Genomic DNA, 26,128 nt, shown 5'->3' on the forward strand with positions numbered 1-26,128 from the left:
ATATGAAACACTCTTATTGGAATACCTCTTTCCCTCTTCAAAATAAGGACATTTCCAACAGAAATATCAATTTCTGACAAATTTTAGAAGAATGGCACACAAATATCAGTACCTATCCCAGAAATAAAAAGTTCTCTCCTAATAATCATTCTTTATCCTTGCAAAAACATGGTTTTCTCACCAAAATTATGCTTTTTATCCCTTTAAAATAGCGTTGTCTCCCAGAAATACTGGTTTTCATCCCCAGAAGAAGACATTTTCTCTACAAAATGAAGCTTTGTAGCAAAATATGACACATTGCTTCCAGAATACCTTTTCTCTTCTACCAATTGAGGACTTTACTTACAGAAACACCTTTTCTCCTCTACAAAATAAGGACATTTCCAACAGATATATCCTTTTCTGACAGATTTTAGAAAAATTTCACAGGAATATCAATACTTATACCAGAAATAAAAAGGTCTCTCTTAGGTATCACTCTTTACCCTTGCAAAAATATGCTTTTCTTACCAAAATAATGTTTTTCATCTCATCAAACAGCATTTTCTAGACATAAAGGTGGTTTTCATCAGCAAAAGAAATCGATTTCTCTTCAAAATTAGCGTTTGTAGCCAAATATGACACATTGTTTCCAGAATAACTCTTTTCATCTAAAAAAGAATGACATTTCCAACAGAAATATCCATTTCTGACAGATTTTAGAAGTAGGTCACATGAATATCAATACTTATCCCTGAAATGAAAAGTGCACTCTTAGGTATCACTCTTCATCCTTGCAAAACTGTGGTTTTCTTCCCAAACTAATGCTTTTCATCCCTACAAATAGCAATTTCTCCCTAAATTACTGGTTTTCATCCCCAAAAGAACACACATTCTCTTTAAAATGATGCTTTGTAACAAATGATGACTCACTGATTCCAGAATCTCTCTTCCCCTACAAAATAATGACATTAACATAAGAATTATCCATTTCAGACAAATTTCCGATGTATTTCACACTAATATCAAGACTTACACCAGAAAAAAATGTGTTCTCTCTTAGGTATCAATCTTGAATCTTGCAAAAAATTCATTTTCTTAGCAATACAAAGCTTGCCATCATTACAAGTAGCATTTTTTACCCAAAAAAGTGGTTTTCATTCTCAATGGAAATTGTTTTCTCTACAAATGGTCCCCTGTAGCAACATATGAAACACTCTTATTGGAATACCTCTTTCCCTCTTCAAAATAAGGACATTTCCAACAGAAATATCGATTTCTGACAAATTTTAGAAGAATGGCACACAAATATCAGTACCTATCCCAGAAATAAAAAGTTCTCTCCTAAGAATCATACTTCATCCTTGCAAAAACATGGTTTTCTCACCAAAATTATGCTTTTTATCCCTTTAAAATAGCGTTGTTTCCCAGAAATACTGGTTTTCATCCCCAGAAGAAGACATTTTCTCTACAAAATGAAGCTTTGTAGCAAAATAGGACACATTGCTTCCAGAATACCTTTTCTCTTCTACAAATTGAGGACATTACTAACAGAAACACCTTTTCTCCTCTACAAAATAAGGACATTTCCAACAGATATATACTTTTCTGACAGATTTTAGAAAAATTTCACAGGAATATCAATACTTATACCAGAAATAAAAAGGTCTCTCTTAGGTATCACTCTTTACCCTTGCAAAAATACGGTTTCCTTACCAAAAAAATGTTTTTCAACTCTACAAACAGCATTTTCTAAACATAAATGTGGTTTTCATCAACAAAAGAAATCAATTTCTCTACAAAATTAGCGTTTGTAGCCAAATATGACACATTGTTTCCAGAATAACTCTTTTCATCTAAAAAAGAATGACATTTCCAACAGAAATATCCATTTCTGACAGATTTTAGAAGTAGGTCACATGAATATCAATACTTACCCCTGAAATGAAAAGTGCACTCTTAGGTATCACTCTTCATCCTTGCAAAACTGTGGTTTTCTTCCCAAACTAATGCTTTTCATCCCTACAAATAGCAATTTCTCCCTAAATTACTCGTTTTCATCCCCAAAAGAAGACACATTCTCTTTAAAATGATGCTTTGTAACAAATGATGACTCACTGATTCCAGAATCTCTCTTCCCCTACAAAATAATGACATTAACATAAGAATTATCCATTTCAGACAAATTTCCGATGTATTTCACACTAATATCAAGACTTACACCAGAAAAAAATGTGTTCTCTCTTAGGTATCAATCTTGAATCTTGCAAAAAATTCATTTTCTTAGCAATACAAAGCTTGCCATCATTACAAGTAGCATTTTTTACCCAAAAAGGTGCTTTTCATTCTCAATGGAAATTGTTTTCTCTACAAATGGTCCCCTGTAGCAACATATGAAACACTCTTATTGGAATACCTCTTTCCCTCTTCAAAATAAGGACATTTCCAACAGAAATATCGATTTCTGACAAATTTTAGAAGAATGGCACACAAATATCAGTACCTATCCCAGAAATAAAAAGTTCTCTCCTAAGAATCATACTTCATCCTTGCAAAAACATGGTTTTCTCACCAAAATTATGCTTTTTATCCCTTTAAAATAGCGTTGTTTCCCAGAAATACTGGTTTTCATCCCCAGAAGAAGACATTTTCTCTACAAAATGAAGCTTTGTAGCAAAATAGGACACATTGCTTCCAGAATACCTTTTCTCTTCTACAAATTGAGGACATTACTAACAGAAACACCTTTTCTCCTCTACAAAATAAGGACATTTCCAACAGATATATACTTTTCTGACAGATTTTAGAAAAATTTCACAGGAATATCAATACTTATACCAGAAATAAAAAGGTCTCTCTTAGGTATCACTCTTTACCCTTGCAAAAATACGGTTACCTTACCAAAAAAATGTTTTTCAACTCTACAAACAGCATTTTCTAAACATAAATGTGGTTTTCATCAACAAAAGAAATCAATTTCTCTACAAAATTAGCGTTTGTAGCCAAATATGACACATTGTTTCCAGAATAACTCTTTTCATCTAAAAAAGAATGACATTTCCAACAGAAATATCCATTTCTGACAGATTTTAGAAGTAGGTCACATGAATATCAATACTTACCCCTGAAATGAAAAGTGCACTGTTAGGTATCACTCTTCATCCTTGCAAAACTGTGGTTTTCTTCCCAAACTAATGCTTTTCATCCCTACAAATAGCAATTTCTCCCTAAATTACTGGTTTTCATCCCCAAAAGAAGACACATTCTCTTTAAAATGATGCTTTGTAACAAATGATGACTCACTGATTCCAGAATCTCTCTTCCCCTACAAAATAATGACTTTAACATAAGAATTATCCATTTCTGGCATATTTCCGATGTATTTCACACTAATATCAAGACTTACACCAGAAAAAAATGTGTTCTCTCTTAGGTATCACTCTTGAATCTTGCAAAAAATTCAGTTTCTTACCAATACAAAGCTTGTCATCATTACAAGTAGCATTTTCTACCCAAAAAAGTGGTTTTCATCCCCAATAGAAATAGTTTTCTCTACAAATGGTCCCCTGTAGCAACATATGAAACACTGTTATTGGAATACCTCTTTCCCTCTTCAAAATAAGGACATTTCCAACAGAAATATCCTTTTCTGACAGATTTTAGAAAAATTTCACAGGAATATCAATACTTATCCCAGAAATGAAAAGTACACTCTTAGGTATCACTCTTTACACTTGCAAAAATATGGTTTCCTTACCAAAATAATGTTTTTCATCTCTACAAACAGCATGTTCTAAACATAAAGGTGGTTTTCATCACCAAAAGAAATCGATTTCTCTACAAAATTAGCGTTTGTAGCCAAATATGACACATTGTTTAAAGAATAACTCTTTTCATCTAAAAAAGAATGACATTTCCAACAGAAATATCCATTTCTGACAGATTTTAGAAGTAGGTCACATGAATATCAATACTTATCCCTGAAATGAAAAGTACACTCTTAGGTATCACTCTTCATCCTTGCAAAACTGTGGTTTTCTTCCCAAACTAATGCTTTTCATCCCTACAAATAGCAATTTCTCCCTAAATTACTGGTTTTCATCCCCAAAAGAAGACACATTCTCTTTAAAATGATGCTTTGTAACAAATGATGACTCACTGATTCCAGAATATCTGTCTTCTCCTACAAAATAATGACATTAACATAAGAATTATCCATTTCTGGTAAATTTCCGATGTATTTCACACTAATATCAAGAATTACTCCAGAATAAAATGTGTTCTCTCTTAGGTATCACTCTTGAATCTTGCAAAAAATTCATTTTCTTACCAATACAAAGCTTTTCATCATTACAAGTAGCATTTTTTACCTGAAAAATTGGTTTTCATCCCGAATAGAAATCGTTTTCACTGCAAATGTTCCCCTGTAGCAACATATGACACACTCTTATTGGAATACCTCTTTCCCTCTTCAAAATAAGGACATTTCCAACAGAAATATCCATTTCTGACAGATTTTAGAAGTAGGTCACATGAATATCAATACTTATCCCTGAAATGAAAAGTACACTCTTAGGTATCACTCTTCATCCTTGCAAAACTGTGGTTTTCTTCCCAAACTAATGCTTTTCATCCCTACAAATAGCAATTTCTCCCTAAATTACTGGTTTTCATCCCCAAAAGAAGACACATTCTCTTTAAAATGATGCTTTGTAACAAATGATGACTCACTGATTCCAGAATCTCTCTTCCCCTACAAAATAATGACATTAACATAAGAATTATCCATTTCAGACAAATTTCCGATGTATTTCATACTAATATCAGGAATTACTCCAGAATAAAATGTGTTCTCTCTTTGGTATCAATCTTGAATCTTGCAAAAAATCCATTTTCTTACCAATACAAAGCTTGCCATCATTACAAGTAGCATTTTCTACCCAAAATGTGGTTTTCATCCCCAATAGAAATCGTTTTCTCTACAAATGGTCCCCTGTAGCAACATATGAAACACTCTTATTGGAATACCTCTTTCCCTCTTCAAAATAAGGACATTTCCAACAGAAATATCGATTTCTGACAAATTTTAGAAGAATGGCACACAAATATCAGTACCTATCCCAGAAATAAAAAGTTCTCTCCTAAGAATCATACTTCATCCTTGCAAAAACATGGTTTTCTCACCAAAATTATGCTTTTTATCCCTTTAAAATAGCGTTGTTTCCCAGAAATACTGGTTTTCATCCCCAGAAGAAGACATTTTCTCTACAAAATGAAGCTTTGTAGCAAAATAGGACACATTGCTTCCAGAATACCTTTTCTCTTCTACAAATTGAGGACATTACTAACAGAAACACCTTTTCTCCTCTACAAAATAAGGACATTTCCAACAGATATATCCTTTTCTGACAGATTTTAGAAAAATTTCACAGGAATATCAATACTTATACCAGAAATAAAAAGGTCTCTCTTAGGTATCACTCTTTACCCATGAAAAATACGGTTTTCTTACCCAAATAATGTTTTTCATCTCTACAAACAGCATTTTCTAGACATAAAGGTGGTTTTCATCACCAAAAGAAATTGATTTCTCTACAAAATTAGCGTTTGTAGCCAAATATGACACATTGTTTCCAGAATAACTCTTTTCATCTAAAAATGAATGACATTTCCAACAGAAATATCCATTTCTGACAGATTTTAGAAGCAGGTCACATGAACATCAATACTTACCCCAGAAATGAAAAGTACACTCTTAGGTATCACTCTTCATCCTTGCAAAACTGTGGTTTTCTTCCCAAACTAATGCTTTTCATCCCTACAAATAGCAATTTCTCCCTAAATTTCTGGTTTTCATCCTCAAAAGAAGACACATTCTCTTTAAAATGATGCTTTGTAACAAATTGTGACTCACTGATTCCAGAATATCTCTCTTCCCCTACAAAATAATGACATTAACATAAGAATTGTCCATTTCAGACAAATTTCCGATGTATTTCATACTAATATCAATACTTACACCAGAAAAATATGTGTTCTCTCTTAGGTATTGTATTGGCAGTAACGATGCTGGTACTAACAAGAATAGCAATTACAATGAAAATGGTAGAAATACAGAAGGTATAAGGAAAAGGGAACTCACCAGAGCTGAGGTGATCCTCCCTGGTGAGCGATCTCCAAGAGATGCTGCCTCAGTGAGGTTCAGCCCTTAAATGAGGTCTCAGAGGAGGTGGAGTCGAACTCCACCCCTCCAGGGAGCACAGCTACATAACTTTCACCTGTGCTCCCACAGCTGACCCCACACTTGCCTCAGCTGATCAATCAGTGGTTCACATTGTGATCTCCCATACACTCCACCCCTTCACAACATGAACCAATTATTAGATGAGTTCCCCTTATTACAGAGACCCAATCACGACCCTGATACAATCTCCCGTCGCATTAGATGTTGATATTATTCAAATGATGATGATTGGATGGGTGTTTATGATCTTCCATGGGCCAGTGCTTGATAGATGTTACCGGAGACAAATCATCTTGAAGTGCAGGTCCGTCTGCGTTTCATCAGTCCAGAGTAATGGTCCTAGAGGCTTAGAATCAATCTTAAGGGGAGTAATATAGATGTTTCAAGGGTACCAGGAGGGGAAGATCCGCCCTCCAGGGCAAGATACAGGCCGTATTCTTATCTTGGGTCAATACTTCTGCTTGTACTGGATTATGTCCCGGCCTCCGATACCATACCCTCTGGCCAGATATCTGTGGCTGTATAACTATATCTGGCACCAGAGGAGGCGTCTTGATCTGCCATAAGGACATAATAGGTGTTCCTTTAGCAATAAAGGCCGGAGTATTGACCACGATGTCAGTAGGCCATGTACCTATCACCGAAGGGGTGACTGAACCTCCCACCTCCAATAATCTCCCCCAAGGTGCAAGTAGGCCACACCATTTGGGTCCTACCTGCACCTTCCAAGGCCAATTTATCTTATGGATTCCTGGTTCTAAATTCTCAGGGGCAGGGAGCAGAAGATTATTTTCAGTACCAACCTGCGGTTTTACCTTATTATCGGTGCCTGTAATTTGGATCCTAAGAGGGGAGGCCCATATAGTTTGTAACATTTTCAGGGCACTGGGTCTGCCATCCCGAGGTCTTTCATTCAGGTACCGCACGGTTTCATATAATCTTTTTGTCCACCCCTGCAGGGACTGAGAGTCTGTCTTCAGGGCAGCCTTAAGGATACCATTATAACGTTCAATAAGGCCTGCCCCTGTTGGGTTATATGGCAGGTGGAATCGCCATTCAATGTTGTTTTCTTCTGCCCAGCGCTGTATCATCGCTCCAGTGAAGTGAGTCCCTTGGTCACTCTCGATAACTTGAGGTGTCCCGTATGCAGACATCAGTTTAGTAAGTGCCTTAATTGTGTATGCTTGATTTGCCTTTGGTACAGGATAGGCTTGCAGCAGTCCACTTACAGTGTCAACGCAGGTCAGGGCATATCTCGCCCCCTCAGACCGAGGGAGGGGCCCAATGTAGTCGACCTGCCATCTTTGAAGAGGACTATATCCTCTAGCAATGTGGGATGTTGTTTCAGGCAACGGTCTCGGTCTCATCTTTGAGCAAGCATCGCAATCCTGACATGCTTGAACGATATCAGATAGTTGTACAGGCAGCCCCCATGCTTTAGCGGCCACCCACATTATCTTCTGTCCAGCATGCCGTAGCTTCTGATGTAACCAACGGGCAATATTTTCAGATTGTGAATTCTCAATCCATCGGATTCGGGCCAGTGTGTCAGCTTCATCATTTCCTGGTGACTGCAAGGGTTGATGACCAGAGACATGGTAGACACATACTGTCCTGTGTTTGACCGTATTCCAAATGTCTACCCACATGTCTTTACCCCAAATCGGTCGGGCGTGGATAGTCCATTCCTGGGTAGCCCATTGCGTAATCCACAGTGTGAGCCCCCGGTACACAGCCCAACTATCTGTACAGATGTTCAGGACGCCGTCACCAGGTTCTTTAGTTATAACCATCCACACGGCTCGCAATTCTGCCCATTGGCTGCTTTGACCATCCCCCTCATCAAACCAGATGGTCTCAGTAGAGGGGTGGTATGCTATTGCTCGCCACTTGCTCGGGTTGCCTCTGCTGGACCCATCCGTATACCAGGCATCTTCAGGAATAGGATATCTTCCTTCCTGAATGGGACTCTTCTCTGGTGGAGCAACCATCGGTTCTTTTGATGTATCACTGTGATACGTCACTGGGCCTAGGATCTTCTGTAGTTCTTCTTTAAGTGGAGATGAAGACAGACTGCTTCTCTGGCTTAGATAGGCGACCCATCGTGCCACCGTTTGTGCTTGGGCCACCCCCGTCTTAGGAAGGTGAGTCAAATCTCTCACCCACCCCTGGATTGGTAATGAAGTCTTAACTATGACCTCTGCTGTTTGCGTTATCGGCTCTACTGCTTGTAATGCCGAATAGGCAGCCAATAACTGTTTCTCAATCATGCTATATCGTTCTTCTGCTCTGTGCCAAACCTGAGACCAGAATCCAATGGGGGTTCGAACAGAACTCTGGCGTTGCCACAGGCCCCAGCCAAAACCATCTTGAGTAACATGAACATCTAGTTCAGCTGGGAGGGTCGGATCAAATATACCCAACGCCTGAGCTTGTTTAACTGTCAGTTTTGCCTGTTGGAAAGCATCCTGTTCTATCTTTCCCCAATTCCATGATTGACCCTTCTTTGTAAGCTTATATAATGGCCTTAATAGCTGAGCTAAATGAGGTATAATGGAGCGCCAATACCCCAATATACCCAAAAATTCTTGCAATTGTTTTGATGTTGTAGGGACTGGAAACGCTTGGACTTTATCTACTACTGCACTGGGTAGTACTTTGGTTTTCCCGGACCAAATTACTCCCAGGAATTTTACAGATAGCCCCGGACCTTGCACCTTCTGTGGGTTTATAGCCCACCCTCTTTTCTGCAGATAAGCTATCAACAAATCTGCTGCTTGTCTCACCGCCTCTAACGAATCGGATGTTAACAGGAGGTCATCAATATAATGATATAAATTGACATTATTTGGCTTTTCCCACTTAGCCAGATCACGTGCCACTAAATTATGACAAAAAGTGGGCGAATGTACGTACCCTTGGGGTAGGACCTGGAAAGTCCATTGCCTCCCTTCCCATGTAAATGCAAACTGATCTTGCGATTCTTCACTGATTGGAATACTGAAGAATGCATTCGTCAAATCCAAGACACAGTGATATGTTTTGATTTCCCTGCTTAGTGTGTCCATTAGGGAGGCAATATTGGGTACAGCCGCATGAACAGGTGGCATGACCTTATTTAATTCCCTATAGTCTATTGTCATCCTCCATGTTCCATCCGGTTTTCGCACTGGCCATATTGGGGAGTTATATGGGCTATGTGCAGGCCTTATAATACCCACTCTTTCTAATTCCTGCACCGTCTTTGTTATTTCATCCTGCCCACCCGGGAGTCTGTACTGTTTCACATTAGTAATCCGGCGTGGCTTCGGCAAATAAATAGGCTCATGTTTTGCATGGCCTCTCAATATTGTCTGGATTGCCCGGATTCTAATGCATCTCTGCCGTAATCGGAACTCTCCCACTGTTGTATGGAGAGCCAGACCCCACAGGATATCAATTCCTAATATATACTCTGGAATTGGGGCAATGGATACCTTGTACTCCCGTGGTGGAAGACGCCCAACCCCCAGTTTTACCCAGGTTTGGGTGACCGGAATGGTTTGTCCCCCAAAACCTCCAATCATCACTCTATTACCTTTAAATTTAGTTGGGTCTCCATATATTATAGATGTCTCTGCCCCGGTATCAACTAGGGCCATAACCTTCTGTATATTCTCTCGGGACCAGTATATCGTCAGTTCCACATAGGGCCTCCGGTCCCGTCTAGAGGCCCTAGGGGGACTGACATCCCTCGTCAAGCCATGAACTGAGCCAGATTCAAGTCTTTTACCTCCGATACCTCCGGTGTCGTAACCCGAGGCACCTGAGGTGGCTTCTTTTTCCTATTTGGAACTATAAAATCTTCTAAATTCCATGTTGTTGTTGGTCGCCGCTCTATAAATCTTATCCCTGGCCTTTTGGGTTTATTCTGAAATTTTTGTTCATCCTTCAGTTGCTTCCACAACTGAAGGAGAACCTGATTGGGCTGCCCATCAATTTTTGAAAACTGAACGCCTGCCCGGAGCAGATCATTAAACATTTGTTTCCGGGATACCCTAACAGGTCCTGCCCGAGAAGTTCGCGGGGCCGATCTTCTGGCTCGCGCTATTGGAAAAGCCTCGGCATCCTCAATCACCCTGATATTGCGCTTAGCTCGTAAACGCTCAGTTTCTCCGAGGTCTGCTACCAATTGGGCGGCTTGTTGGACTACTGCCTCTGCGGATACTACTGGATTAAGTATGGAAACCAAGGTTCCATAAATATGAGAGGGTGCTTGCTGTAAAATTAGGTCCCTCATTCCCGCAGAAAATTTAACCATATCAGGGCTATCGAATGTGTCTTCGTAGATAGCCTCTCTCATACCTAATTCGCGTATATAATTTTGAAGGTCTTCCATAGAAGACCACATCCCTGTGTTTACTGGCATGTCAGTTTTATTTGTCCACACCATGCGGCAAGCAGCCATTATCCATTCTACAATTGAATGGTTTTCTTCAGGGAACTGAGTCCCAGCATACAGTCTCTGCCGAAGGGCAGGATGTATTGTTATTGTGGCCAACTTAGATACTTCGGGGCCACTAACCAGTACACTATCTGCCCCTGAATCCCATAACCGTAATAACCAAGCTGGAACACTTTCCCTTGGCCTTTGCCTAAATCGTTGCACTAGGTCCATGAGTTCAGTAGGCGTATATGGACGGGCTGTTACATGTAAAAAAGATTCGGCAGGGGGCCATTGATCAGGAGGCACCCCTGCTGGTCGATCTTGAATTTTCTTTGTTTTTTGAGTTATTACTGGACGGACTTCTAGTGAGTCCATCTCAGATGGTTTCTCTAGATCAGATTTAGTGATCTTATTTTGATTCATTTCTTCAGGATCCTGATCGTCATTAAATGAAATGTATCTGATTTGAGGGTTGGAGGAAGAAAATGACGGTTTTTTTCCCGTCAATAGATTGATCTCACCTTCCAATTTTTCAATACGGGCCTTTAACAATTCATTTTCATGTGCAATGTTGTTTGATTTTATCTCTGCCTGATTTAAGGCATTTAATAATGGCAAGGCTGCCATAGATGCAGCCATTCGCTTTTCTTTCGTAATTAAGATATCGTTTTGTAGTCCTAGAAAGTAATCAGTTAGACAATAGGCATCCATGTTATTTGGTACTCCTAAAGGGCCCCATTGTTCAATAATTGTTGCTAATTGGTAATGTGGGGACGGCTCAAAACCTGGAATTTGTCCAGGAAGGCATGTCCCTAAGGGGGTGGTCTTCTCCCCCTTGTACCAATTAAAGATTTTCCACACAAAGGACATTTTTTTTTCCTTATATTTCTAGATGCCAAGTCAGTGGGTCCTGCCTGGCTCGCCAAATGTATTGGCAGTAACGATGCTGGTACTAACAAGAATAGCAATTACAATGAAAATGGTAGAAATACAGAAGGTATAAGGAAAAGGGAACTCACCAGAGCTGAGGCGATCCTCCCTGGTGAGCGATCTCCAAGAGATGCTGCCTCAGTGAGGGTCAGCCCTTAAATGAGGTCTCAGAGCAGGTGGAGTCGAACTCCACCCCTCCAGGGAGCACAGCTACATAACTTTCACCTGTGCTCCCACAGCTGACCCCACACTTGCCTCAGCTGATCAATCAGTGGTTTACATTGTGATCTCCCATACAGGTATCACTCTTGAATCTTGCAAAAAATTCATTTTCTTACCAATACAAAGCTTTTCATCATTACATGTAGCATTTTCTACCCAAAAAAGTGGTTTTCATCCCCAATAGAAATCGTTTTCTCTACAAATGGTCCCTTGTAGCAACATATGAGACACTGTTATTGGAATACCTCTTTCCCTCTTCAAAATAAGGACATTTCCAACAGAAATATCGATTTCTGACAAATTTTAGAAGAATGTCACACAAATATCAGTACCTATCCCAGAAATAAAAAGTTCTCTCCTAAGAATCATTCTTTATCCTTGCAAAAACATGGTTTTCTCACCAAAATTATGCTTTTTATCCCTTTAAAATAGCGTTGTTTCCCAGAAATACTGGTTTTCATCCCCAGAAGAAGACATTTTCTCTACAAAATGAAGCTTTGTAGCAAAATAGGACACATTGCTTCCAGAATACCTTTTCTCTTCTACAAATTGAGGACATTACTAACAGAAACACCTTTTCTCCTCTACAAAATAAGAACATTTCCAACAGATATATCCTGTTCTGACAGATTTTAGAAAAATTTCACAGGAATATCAATACTTATACCAGAAATAAAAAGGTCTCTCTTAGGTATCACTCTTTACCCTTGCAAAAATACGGTTTTCTTACCAAAATAATGTTTTTCATCTCTACAAACAGCATTTTCTAAACATAAAGGTGGTTTTCATCACCAAAAGAAATCGATTTCTCTTCAAAATCAGCGTTTGTAGCCAAATATGACACATTGTTTCCAGAAAAACTCTTTTCATCTAAAAAAGAATGACATTTCCAACAGAAATATCCATTTCTGACAGATTTTAGAAGTAGGTCACATGAATATCAATACTTATCCCAGAAATGAAAAGTACACTCTTAGGTATCACTCTGCATCCTTGCAAAACTATGGTTTTCTTCCCAAACTAATTCTTTTCATCCCTACAAATAGCAATTTCTCCCTAAATTACTGGTTTTCATCCCCAAAATAAGACACATTCTCTTTAAAATGATGCTTTGTAACAAATGATGACACACTGATTGCAGAATATCTCTCTTCCCCTACAAAATAATGACAAAACATGACATTAACATAAGAATTATCTATTTCAGACAAATTTCCGATGTATTTCACACTAATATCAAGACTTACACCAGAAAAAAATGTGTTCTCTCTTAGGTATCACTCTTGAATCTTGCAAAAAATTCATTTTCTTACCAATACAAAGCTTTTCATCATTACAAGTAGCATTTTCTACCCAAAAAAGTGGTTTTCATCCCCAATAGAAATCGTTTTCTCTACAAATGGTCCCCTGTAGCAACATATGAGACACTGTTATTGGAATACCTCTTTCCCTCTTCAAAATAAGGACATTTCCAACAGAAATATCGATTTCTGACAAATTTTAGAAGAATGGCACACAAATATCAGTACCTATCCCAGAAATAAAAAGTTCTCTCCTAAGAATCATTCTTTATCCTTGCAAAAACATGGTTTTCTCACCAAAATTATGCTTTTTATCCCTTTAAAATAGCGCAGTTTCCCACAAATACTGGTTTTCATCCCCAGAAGAAGACATTTTCTCTACAAAATGAAGCTTTGTAGCAAAATAGGACACATTGCATCCAGAATACCTTTTCTCTTCTACAAATTGAGGACATTACTAACAGAAACACCTTTTCTCCTCTACAAAATAAGGACATTTCCAACAGATATATCCTTTTCTGACAGATTTTAGAAAAATTTCACAGGAATATCAATACTTATACCAGAAATAAAAAGGTCTCTCTTAGGTATCACTCTTTACCCTTGCAAAAATATGCTTTTCTTACCCAGATAGTGTTTTTCATCTCTACAAACAGCATTTTCTAGACATAAACGTGGTTTTCATTAGCAAAAGAAATCGATTTCTCTTCAAAATTAGCGTTTGTAGCCAAATATGACACACTGTTTCCAGAATAACTCTTTTCATCTAAAAAAGAATGACATTTCCAACAGAAATATCCATTTCTGACAGATTTTAGAAGTACGTCACACGAATATCAATACTTATCCCAGAAATGAAAAGTACACTCTTAGGTATTACTCTTCATCCTTGCAAAGCTATGGTTTTCTTCCCAAACTAATGCATTTCATCCCTACAAATAGCAATTTCTCCCTAAATTACTGGTTTTCATCCCCAAAAGAAGACACATTCTCTTTAAAATGATGCTTTGTTTACAAATGATGACTCACTGATTCCAGAATATCTCTCTTCCCCAACAAAATAATGATATTAACATAAGAATTATCCATTACATACAAATTTCCGATGTATTTCACACTAATATCAAGACTTACACCAGAAAAAAATGTGTTCTCTCTTAGGTATCACTCTTGAATCTTGCAAAAAATTCATTTTCTTACCAATACAAAGCTTGTCATCATTACAAGTAGCATTTTCTACCCAAAAAAGTGGTTTTCATCCCCAATAGAAATCGTTTTCTCTACAAATGGTCCCCTGTAGCCACATATGAAACACTCTTATTGGAATACCTCTTTCCCTCTTCAAAATAAGGCCATTTCCAACAGAAATATCGATTTCTGACAAATTTTAGAAGAATGGCACACAAATATCAGTACCTATCCCAGAAATAAAAAGTTCTCTCCTAAGAATCATTCTTTATCCTTGCAAAAACATGGTTTTCTCACCAAAATTATGCTTTTTATCCCTTTAAAATAGCGCTGTTTCCCAGAAATACTGGTATTCACACCCAGAAGAAGACATTTTCTCTACAAAATGAAGCTTTGTAGCAAAATAGGACACATTGCATCCAGAATACCTTTTCTCTTCTACAAATTGAGGACATTACTAACAGAAACACCTTTTCTCCTCTACAAAATAAGGACATTTCCAACAGATATATCCTTTTCTGACAGATTTTAGAAAAATTTCACAGGAATATCAATACTTATACCAGAAATCAAAAGGTCTCTCTTAGGTATCACTCTTTACCCTTGCAAAAATATGCTTTTCTTACCCAAATAATGTTTTTCATCTCTACAAACAGCATTTTCTAGACATAAAGGTGGTTTTCATCAGCAAAAGAAATCGATTTCTCTTCAAAATCGGCGTTTGTAGACAAGTATGACACACTGTTTCCAGAATAACTCTTTTCATCTAAAAAAGAATGACATTTCCAACAGATATATACTTTTCTGACAGATTTTAGAAAAATTTCACGGGAATATCAATACTTATACCAGAAATAAAAAGGTCTCTCTTAGGTATCACTCTTTACCCTTGCAAAAATATGCTTTTCTTACCCAAATAATATTTTTCATCTCTTCAAACAGCATTTTCCAGACATAAAGGTGGTTTTCATCACCAAAAGAAATCGATTTCTCTTCAAAATTAGCGTTTGTAGCCAAATATGACACATTGTTTCCAGAATAACTCTTTTCATCTAAAAAAGAATGACATTTCCAACAGAAATATCCATTTCTGACAGATTTTAGAAGTAGGTCATATGAATATAAATACTTATCCCAGAAATGAAAAGTACACTCTTAGGTATCACTCTTCATCCTTGCAAAACTATGGTTTTCTTCCCAAACTAATGCTTTCCATCCCTACAAATAGCAATTTCTCCCTAAATTACTGGTTTTCATCCCCAAAAGAAGACACATTCTCTTTAAAATGATGCTTTGTAACAAATGATGACTCACTGATTCCAGAATATCTGTCTTCCCCTACAAAATAATGACATTAACATAAGAATTATCCATTTCAGACAAATTTCCCATGTATTTCACACTAATATCAAGTCTTACAGAAGAAAAAATTGTGTTCTCTCTTAGGTATCAATCTTGAATCTTGCAAAAAATTCATTTTCTTAGCAATACAAAGCTCGCCATCATTACAAGTAGCATTTTCTACCCAAAAAAGTGGTTTTCATTCCCAATGGAAATCGTTTTCTCTACAAATGGTCCCCTGTAGCAACATATGAAACACTCTTATTGGAATACCTCTTTCCCTCTTCAAAATAAGGACATTTCCAACAGAAATATCGATTTCTGACAAATTTTAGAAGAATGGCACACAAATATCAGTACCTATTCCAGAAATAAAAAGTTCTCTCCTAAGAATCATTCTTTATCCTTGCAAAAACATGGTTTTCTCACCAAAATTATGCTTTTTATCCCTTTAAAATAGCGTTGTCTCCCAGAAATACTGGTTTTCATCCCCAGAAGAAGACATTTCTCTACAAAATGAAGCTTTGTAGCAAAATAGGACACATTGCTTCCAGAATACCTTTTCTCTTCTACAAATTGAGGACATTACTAACAGAAACACCTTTTCTCCTCTACAAAATAAGGACATTTCCAACAGATATATCCTTTTCTGACAGATTTTAGAAAAATTTCACAGGAATATCAATACTTATACCAGAAATAAAAAGGTCTCTCTTAGGTATCACTCTTTACCCTTGCAAAAATATGCTTTTCTTACCCAAATAATGTTTTTCATCTCTACAAACAGCATTTTCTAGACATAAAGGTGGTTTTCATCACCAAAAGAAATCGATTTCTCTTCAAAATTAGCGTTTGTAGCCAAATATGACACATTGTTTCCAGAATAACTCTTTTCATCTAAAAAAGAATGACATTTCCAACAGAAATATCCATTTCTGACAGATTTTAGAAGTAGGTCACATGAATATCAATACTTATCTTAGAAATGAAAAGTACACTGTTAGGTATCACTCTTCATCCTTGCAAAACTATGGTTTTCTTCACAAACTAATGCTTTTCATCCCTACAAATAGCAATTTCTCCCTAAATTACTGGTTTTCATCCCCAAAAGAAGACACATTCTCTTTAAAATGATGCTTTGTAACAAATGATGACTCACTGATTCCAGAATATCTCTCTTCCCCTACAAAATAATGGCATTAACATAAGAATTATCCATTTCAGACAAATTTCCGATGTATTTCACACTAATATCAAGACTTACACCAGAAAAAAATGCGTTCTCTCTTAGGTATCAATCTTGAATCTTGCAAAAAATTCATTTTCTTACCAATACAAAGCTCGCCATCATTACAAGTAGCATTTTCTACCCAAAAAAGTGGTTTTCATTCCCAATGGAAATCGTTTTCTCTACAAATGGTCCCCTGTAGCAACATATGAAACACTCTTATTGGAATACCTCTTTCCCTCTTCAAAATAAGGACATTTCCAACAGAAATATCGATTTCTGACAAATCTTAGAAGAATGGCACACAAATATCAGTACCTATCCCAGAAATAAAAAGTTCTCTCCTAAGAATCATTCTTTATCCTTGCAAAAACATGGTTTTCTCACCAAAATTATGCTTTTTATCCCTTTAAAATAGCGTTGTCTCCCAGAAATACTGGTTTTCATCCCCAGAAGAAGACATTTCTCTACAAAATGAAGCTTTGTAGCAAAATAGGACACATTGCTTCCAGAATACCTTTTCTCTTCTACCAATTGAGGACATTACTAACAGAAACACCTTTTCTCCTCTACAAAATAAGGACATTTCCAACAGATATATCCTTTTCTGACAGATTTTAGAAAAATTTCACAGGAATATCAATACTTATACCAGAAATAAAAAGGTCTCTCTTAGGTATCACTCTTTACCCTTGCAAAAATATGCTTTTCTTACCCAAATAATGTTTTTCATCTCTACAAACAGCATTTTCTAGACATAAAGGTGGTTTTCATCACCAAAAGAAATCGATTTCTCTTCAAAATTAGCGTTTGTAGCCAAATATGACACATTGTTTCCAGAATAACTCTTTTCATCTAAAAAAGAATGACATTTCCAACAGAAATATCCATTTCTGACAGATTTTAGAAGTAGGTCACATGAATATCAATACTTATCCCAGAAATGAAAAGTACACTCTTAGGTATCACTCTTCATCCTTGCAAAACTATGGTTTTCTTCCCAAACTAATGCTTTTCATCCCTACAAATAGCAATTTCTCCCTAAATTACTGGTTTTCATCCCCAAAAGAAGACACATTCTCTTTAAAATGATGCTTTGTAACAAATGATGACTCACTGATTCCAGAATATCTCTCTTCCCCTACAAAATAATGGCATTAACATAAGAATTATCCATTTCAGACAAATTTCCGATGTATTTCACACTAATATCAAGACTTACACCAGAAAAAAATGCGTTCTCTCTTAGGTATCAATCTTGAATCTTGCAAAAAATTCATTTTCTTACCAATACAAAGCTCGCCATCATTACAAGTAGCATTTTCTACCCAAAAAAGTGGTTTTCATTCCCAATGGAAATCGTTTTCTCTACAAATGGTCCCCTGTAGCAACATATGAAACACTCTTATTGGAATACCTTTTTCCCTATTCAAAATAAGGACATTTCCAACAGAAATATCGATTTCTGACAAATCTTAGAAGAATGGCACACAAATATCTGTACCTATCCCAGAAATAAAAAGTTCTCTCCTAAGAATCATTCTTTATCCTTGCAAAAACATGGTTTTCTCACCAAAATTATGCTTTTTATCCCTTTAAAATAGCGTTGTCTCCCAGAAATACTGGTTTTCATCCCCAGAAGAAGACATTTTCTCTACAAAATGAAGCTTTGTAGCAAAATAGGACACATTGCTTCCAGAATACCTTTTCTCTTCTACCAATTGAGGACATTACTAACAGAAACACCTTTTCTCCTCTACAAAATAAGGACATTTCCAACAGATATATCCTTTTCTGACAGATTTTAGAAAAATTTCACAGGAATATCAATACTTATACCAGAAATAAAAAGGTCTCTCTTAGGTATCACTCTTTACCCTTGCAAAAATATGCTTTTCTTACCAAAATAATGTTTTTCATCTCTTCAAACAGCATTTTCTAGACATAAAGGTGGTTTTCATCACCAAAAGAAATCGATTTCTCTTCAAAATTAGCGTTTGTAGCCAAATATGACACATTGTTTCCAGAATAACTCTTTTCATCTAAAAAAGAATGACATTTCCAACAGAAATATCCATTTCTGACAGATTTTAGAAGTAGGTCACATGAATATCAATACTTATCCCAGAAATGAAAAGTACACTCTTAGGTATCACTCTTCATCCTTGCAAAACTATGGTTTTCTTCCCAAACTAATGCTTTTCATCCCTACAAATAGCAATTTCTCCCTAAATTACTGGTTTTCATCCCCAAAAGAAGACACATTCTCTTTAAAATGATGCTTTGTATCAAATGATGACTCACTGATTCCAGAATATCTGTCTTCCCCTACAAAATAATGACATTAGCATAAGAATTATCCATTTCAGACAAATTTCCGATGTATTTCACACTAATATCAAGACTTACACCAGAAAAAAATGTGTTCTCTCTTAGGTATCACTCTTGAATCTTGCAAAAAATTCATTTTCTTACCAATACAAAGCTTGTCATCATTACAAGTAGCATTTTCTACCCAAAAAAGTGGTTTTCATCCCCAGTAGAAATCGTTTTCTCTACATATGGTCCCCTGTAGCAACATATGAAACACTGTTATTGGAATACCTCTTTCCCTCTTCAAAATAAGGACATTTCCAACAGAAATATCGATTTCTGACAAATTTTAGAAGAATGGCACACAAATATCAGTACCTATCCCAGAAATAAAAAGTTCTCTCCTAAGAATCATTCTTTATCCTTGCAAAAACATGGTTTTCTCACCAAAATTATGCTTTTTATCCCTTTAAAATAGCGTTGTCTCCCAGAAATACTGGTTTTCATCCCCAGAAGAAGAAATTTTCTCTACAAAATGAAGCTTTGTAGCAAAATAGGACACATTGCTTCCAGAATACCTTTTCTCTTCTACCAATTGAGGACATTACTAACAGAAACACCTTTTCTCCTCTACAAAATAAGGACATTTCCAACAGATATATCCTTTTCTGACAGATTTTAGAAAAATTTCACAGGAATATCAATACTTATACCAGAAATAAAAAGGTCTCTCTTAGGTATAACTCTTTACTCTTGCAAAAATATGCTTTTCTTACCCAGATAGTGTTTTTCATCTCTACAAACAGCATTTTCTAGACATAAAGGTGGTTTACATCACCAAAAGTAATCGTTTTCTCTTCAAGATTAGCTTTTATATCCAAATATGACACAGTGTTTCCAGAATAACTCTTTTCATCTAAAAAAGAATGACATTTCCAACAGATATATCCTTTTCTGACAGATTTTAGAAGTAGGTCACATGAATATCAATACTTCTCCCAGAAATGAAAAGTACACTCTTAGGTATCACTCTTCATCCTTGCAAAACTATGGTTTTCTTCACAAACTAATGCTTTTCATCCCTACAAATAGCAATTTCTCTATAAATTACTGGTTTTCATCCCCAAAAGAAGACACATTCTCTTTAAAATGATGCTTTGTAACAAATGATGACTCACTGATTCCAGAATATCTCTCTTCCCCTACAAAATAATGACATTAACATAAGAATTATCCATTTAAGAAAAATTTCCGATGTATTTCACACTAATATCAAGACTTACACCAGAAAAAAATGTGTTCTCTCTTAGGTATCAATCTTGAATCTTGCAAAAAATTCATTTTCTTACCAATACAAAGCTTGCCATCATTACAAGTAGCATTTTCTACCCAAAAAAGTGGTTTTCATTCCCAATGGAAATCGTTTTCTCTACAAATGGTCCCCTGTAGCAACATATGAAACACTGTTATTGGAATACCTCTTTCCCTCTTCAAAATAAGGCCATTTCCAACAGAAATATCGATTTCTGACAAATTTTAGAAGAATGGCACACAAATATCAGTACATATCCCAGAAATAAAAATTCTCCCCTAAGAATCATTCTTTATCCTTGCAAAAACATGGTTTTCTCACCAAAATTATGCTTTTTATCCCTTTAAAATAGCGTTGTCTCCCAGAAATACTGGTTTTCATCCCCAGAAGAAGACATTTTCTCTACAAAATGAAGCTTTGTAGCAAAATAGGACACATTGCTTCCAGAATACCTTTTCTCTTCTACCAATTGAGGACATTACTAACAGAAACACCTTTTCTCCTCTACAGAGTAAGGACATTTCCAACAGATATATCCTTTTCTGACAGATTTTAGAAAAATTTCACAGGAATATCAATACTTAGACCAGAAATAAAAAGGTCTCTCTTAGGTATCACTCTTTACCCTAGCAAAATATGCTTTTCTTACCCAAATAATGTTCTTCATCTCTTCAAACAGCATTTTCTAGACATAAAGGTGGTGTTCATCACCAAAAGAAATCGATTTCTCTTCAAAATTAGCGTTTGTTGCCAAATATGACACATTGTTCCCAGAATAACTCTTTTCATCTAAAAATGAATGACATTTCCAACAGAAATATCCATTTCTGACAGATTTTAGAAGTAGGTCACATGAATATCAATACTTATCTTAGAAATGAAAAGTACACTCTTAGGTATCACTCTTCATCCTTGCAAAACTATGGTTTTCTTCCCAAACTAATGCTTTTCATCCCTACAAATAGCAATTTCTCCCTAAATTACTGGTTTTCATCCCCAAAAGAAGACACATTCTCTTTAAAATGATGCTTTGTAACAAATGATGACTCACTGATTCCAGAATATCTCTCTTCCCCTACAAAATAATGACATTAACATAAGAATTATCCATTTCAGACAAATTTCCGATGTATTTCACACTAATATCAAGACTTACACCAGAAAAAAATGTGTTCTCTCTTAGGTATCAATCTTGAATCTTGCAAAAAATTCATTTTCTTAGCAATACAAAGCCTACCATCAATACAAGTAGCATTTTCTACCCAAAAATTGGTTTTCATTCCCAATGGAAATCGTTTTCTCTACAAATGGTCCCCTGTAGCAACATATGAAACACTGTTATTGGAATACCTCTTTCCCTCTTCAAAATAAGGCCATTTCCAACAGAAATATCGATTTCTGACAAATTTTAGAAGAATGGCACACAAATATCAGTACCTATCCCAGAAATAAAAAGTTCTCTCCTAAGAATCATACTTTATCCTTGCAAAAACATGGTTTTCTCACCAAAATTATGCTTTTTATCCCTTTAAAATAGCGCTGTTTCCCAGAAATACTGGTTTTCATCCCCAGAAGAAGACATTTTCTCTACAAAATGAAGCTTTGTAGCAAAATAGGACACATTGCTTCCAGAATACCTTTTCTCTTCTACAAATTGAGGACATTACTAACAGAAACACCTTTTCTCCTCTACAAAATAAGGACATTTCCAACAGATATATCCTTTTCTGACAGATTTTAGAAAAATTTCACAGGAATATCAATACTTATACCAGAAATCAAAAGGTCTCTCTTAGGTATTACTCTTTACCCTTGCAAAAATATGCTTTTCTCACCCAAATAATGTTTTTCATCTCTACAAACAGCATTTTCTAGACATAAAGGTGGTTTTCATCACCAAAAGAAATCGATTTCTCTTCAAAATTAGCGTTTGTAGCCAAATATGACACATTGTTTCCAGAATAACTCTTTTCATCTAAAAAAGAATGACATTTCCAACAGAAATATCCATTTCTGACAGATTTTAGAAGTAGGTCACATGAATATCAATACTTATCCCAGAAATGAAAAGTACACTCTTAGGTATCACTCTTCATCCTTGCAAAACTATGGTTTTCTTCCCAAACTAATGCTTTTCATCCCTACAAATAGCAATTTCTCCCTAAATTACTGGTTTTCATCCCCAAAAGAAGACACATTCTCTTTAAAATGATGCTTTGTAACAAATGATGACTCACTGATTCCAGAATATCTCTCTTCCCCTACAAAATAATGACATTAACATAAGAATTATCCATTTCAGACAAATTTCCGATGTATTTCACACTAATATCAAGACTTACACCAGAAAAAAATGTGTTCTGTCTTAGGTATCAATCTTGAATCTTGCAAAAAATTCATTTTTTTACCAATACAAAGCTTGCCATCATTACAAGTAGCATTTTTTACCCAAAAAAGTGGTTTTCATTCTCAATGGAAATCATTTTCTCTACAAATGGTCCCCTGTAGCAACATATGAAACACTGTTATTGGAATACCTCTTTCCCTCTTCAAAATAAGGACATTTCCAACAGAAATATCGATTTCTGACCAATTTTAGAAGAATGGCACACAAATATCAGTACCTATCCCAGAAATAAAAAGTTCTCTCCTAAGAATCATTCTTTATCCTTGCAAAAAAATCTTTATCTTTCCCTCTTCAAAATAAGGACATTTCCAACAGAAATATCGATTTCTGACCAATTTTAGAAGAATGGCACACAAATATCAGTACCTATCCCAGAAATAAAAAGTTCTCTCCTAAGAATCATTCTTTATCCTTGCAAAAACATGGTTTTCTCACCAAAATTATGCTTTTTATCCCTTTAAAATAGTGTTGTCTCCCAGAAATACTGGTTTTCATCCCCAGAAGAAGACATTTTCTCTACAAAATGAAGCTTTGTAGCAAAATAGGACACATTGCTTCCAGAATACCTTTTCTCTTCTACCAATTGAGGACATTACTAACAGAAACACCTTTTCTCCTCTACAAAATAAGGACATTTCCAACTGATACATCCTTTTCTGACAGATTTTAGAAAAATTTCACTGGAATATCAATACTTATACCAGAAATAAAAAGGTCTCTCTTAGGTATCACTCTTTACCCTTGCAAAATATGCTTTTCTTACCAAATAATGTTTTTCATCTCTACAAACAGCTTTTTCTAGACATAAAGGTGGTTTTCATCACCAAAAGAAATCGATTTCTCTTCAAAATTAGCGTTTGTAGCCAAATATGACACATTGTTTCCAGAATAACTCTTTTCATCTATAAAAGAATGACATTTCCAACAGAAATATCCATTTCTGACAGATTTTAGAAGTAGGTCACATGAATATCAATACTTATCCCAGAAATGAAAAGTACACTCTTAGGTATCACTCTTCATCCTTGCAAAACTATGGTTTTCTTCCCAAACTAATGCTTTTCATCCCTACAAATAGCAATTTCTCCCTAAATTACTGGTTTTCATCCCCAAAAGAAGACACTTTCTCTTTAAAATGATGCTTTGTAACAAATGATGACTCACTGATTCCAGAATATCTCTCTTCCCCTACAAAATAATGACATTAACATAAGAATTATCCATTTCAGACAAATTTCCGATGTATTTCACACTAATATCAAGACTTACACCAGAAAAAAATGTGTTCTCTCTTAGGTATCAATCTTGAATCTTGCAAAAAATTCATTTTCTTACCAATACAAAGCTTGTCATCATTACAAGTAGCATTTTTTACCCAAAAAAGTGGTTTTCATTCCCAATGGAAATCGTTTTCTCTACAAATGGTCCCCTGTAGCAACATATGAAACACTCTTATTGGAATACCTCTTTCCCTCTTCAAAATAAGGCCATTTCCAACAGAAATATCGATTTCTGACAAATTTTAGAAGAATGGCACACAAATATCAGTACCTATTCCAGAAATAAAAAGTTCTCTCCTAAGAATCATTCTTTATCCTTGCAAAAACATGGTTTTCTCACCAAAATTATGCTTTTTATCCTTTGAAATAGCGCTGTTTCCCAGAAATACTGGTTTTCATCCCCAGAAGAAGACATTTTCTCTACAAAATGAAGCTTTGTAGCAAAATAGGACACATTGCTTCCAGAATACCTTTTCTCTTCTACCAATTGAGGACATTACTAACAGAAACACCTTTTCTCCTCTACAAAATAAGGACATTTCCAACAGATATATCCTTTTCTGACAGATTTTAGAAAAATTTCACAGGAATATCAATACTTATACCAGAAATAAAAAGGTCTCTCTTAGGTATTACTCTTTACCCTTGCAAAAATATGCTTTTCTTACCCAAATAATGTTTTTCATCTCTACAAACAGCATTTTCTAGACATAAAGGTGGTTTTCATCACCAAAAGAAATCGATTTCTCTTCAAAATTAGCGTTTGTAGCCAAATATGACACATTGTTTCCAGAATAACTCTTTTCATCTAAAAAAGAATGACATTTCCAACAGAAATATCCATTTCTGACAGATTTTAGAAGTAGGTCACATGAATATCAATACTTATCCCAGAAATGAAAAGTACACTCTTAGGTATCACTCTTCATCCTTGCAAAACTATGGTTTTCTTCCCAAACTAATGCTTTTCATCCCTACAAATAGCAATTTCTCCCTAAATTACTGGTTTTCATCCCCAAAAGAAGACACATTCTCTTTAAAATGATGCTTTGTAACAAATGATGACTCACTGATTCCAGAATATCTCTCTTCCCCTACAAAATAATGACATTAACATAAGAATTATCCATTTCAGACAAATTTCCGATGTATTTCACACTAATATCAAGTCTTACAGAAGAAAAAAATGTGTTCTGTCTTAGGTATCAATCTTGAATCTTGCAAAAAATTCATTTTTTTACCAATACAAAGCTTGCCATCATTACAAGTAGCATTTTTTACCCAAAAAAGTGGTTTTCATTCTCAATGGAAATCATTTTCTCTACAAATGGTCCCCTGTAGCAACATATGAAACACTGTTATTGGAATACCTCTTTCCCTCTTCAAAATAAGGACATTTCCAACAGAAATATCGATTTCTGACCAATTTTAGAAGAATGGCACACAAATATCAGTACCTATCCCAGAAATAAAAAGTTCTCTCCTAAGAATCATTCTTTATCCTTGCAAAAAAATCTTTATCTTTCCCTCTTCAAAATAAGGACATTTCCAACAGAAATATCGATTTCTGACCAATTTTAGAAGAATGGCACACAAATATCAGTACCTATCCCAGAAATAAAAAGTTCTCTCCTAAGAATCATTCTTTATCCTTGCAAAAACATGGTTTTCTCACCAAAATTATGCTTTTTATCCCTTTAAAATAGTGTTGTCTCCCAGAAATACTGGTTTTCATCCCCAGAAGAAGACATTTTCTCTACAAAATGAAGCTTTGTAGCAAAATAGGACACATTGCTTCCAGAATACCTTTTCTCTTCTACCAATTGAGGACATTACTAACAGAAACACCTTTTCTCCTCTACAAAATAAGGACATTTCCAACTGATACATCCTTTTCTGACAGATTTTAGAAAAATTTCACTGGAATATCAATACTTATACCAGAAATAAAAAGGTC

This window comes from Coturnix japonica, chromosome 2 (assembly GCF_054131305.1).
Source record: "Coturnix japonica strain WE chromosome 2, WE-NBRP24, whole genome shotgun sequence".
NCBI lineage: Eukaryota > Metazoa > Chordata > Aves > Galliformes > Phasianidae > Coturnix > Coturnix japonica.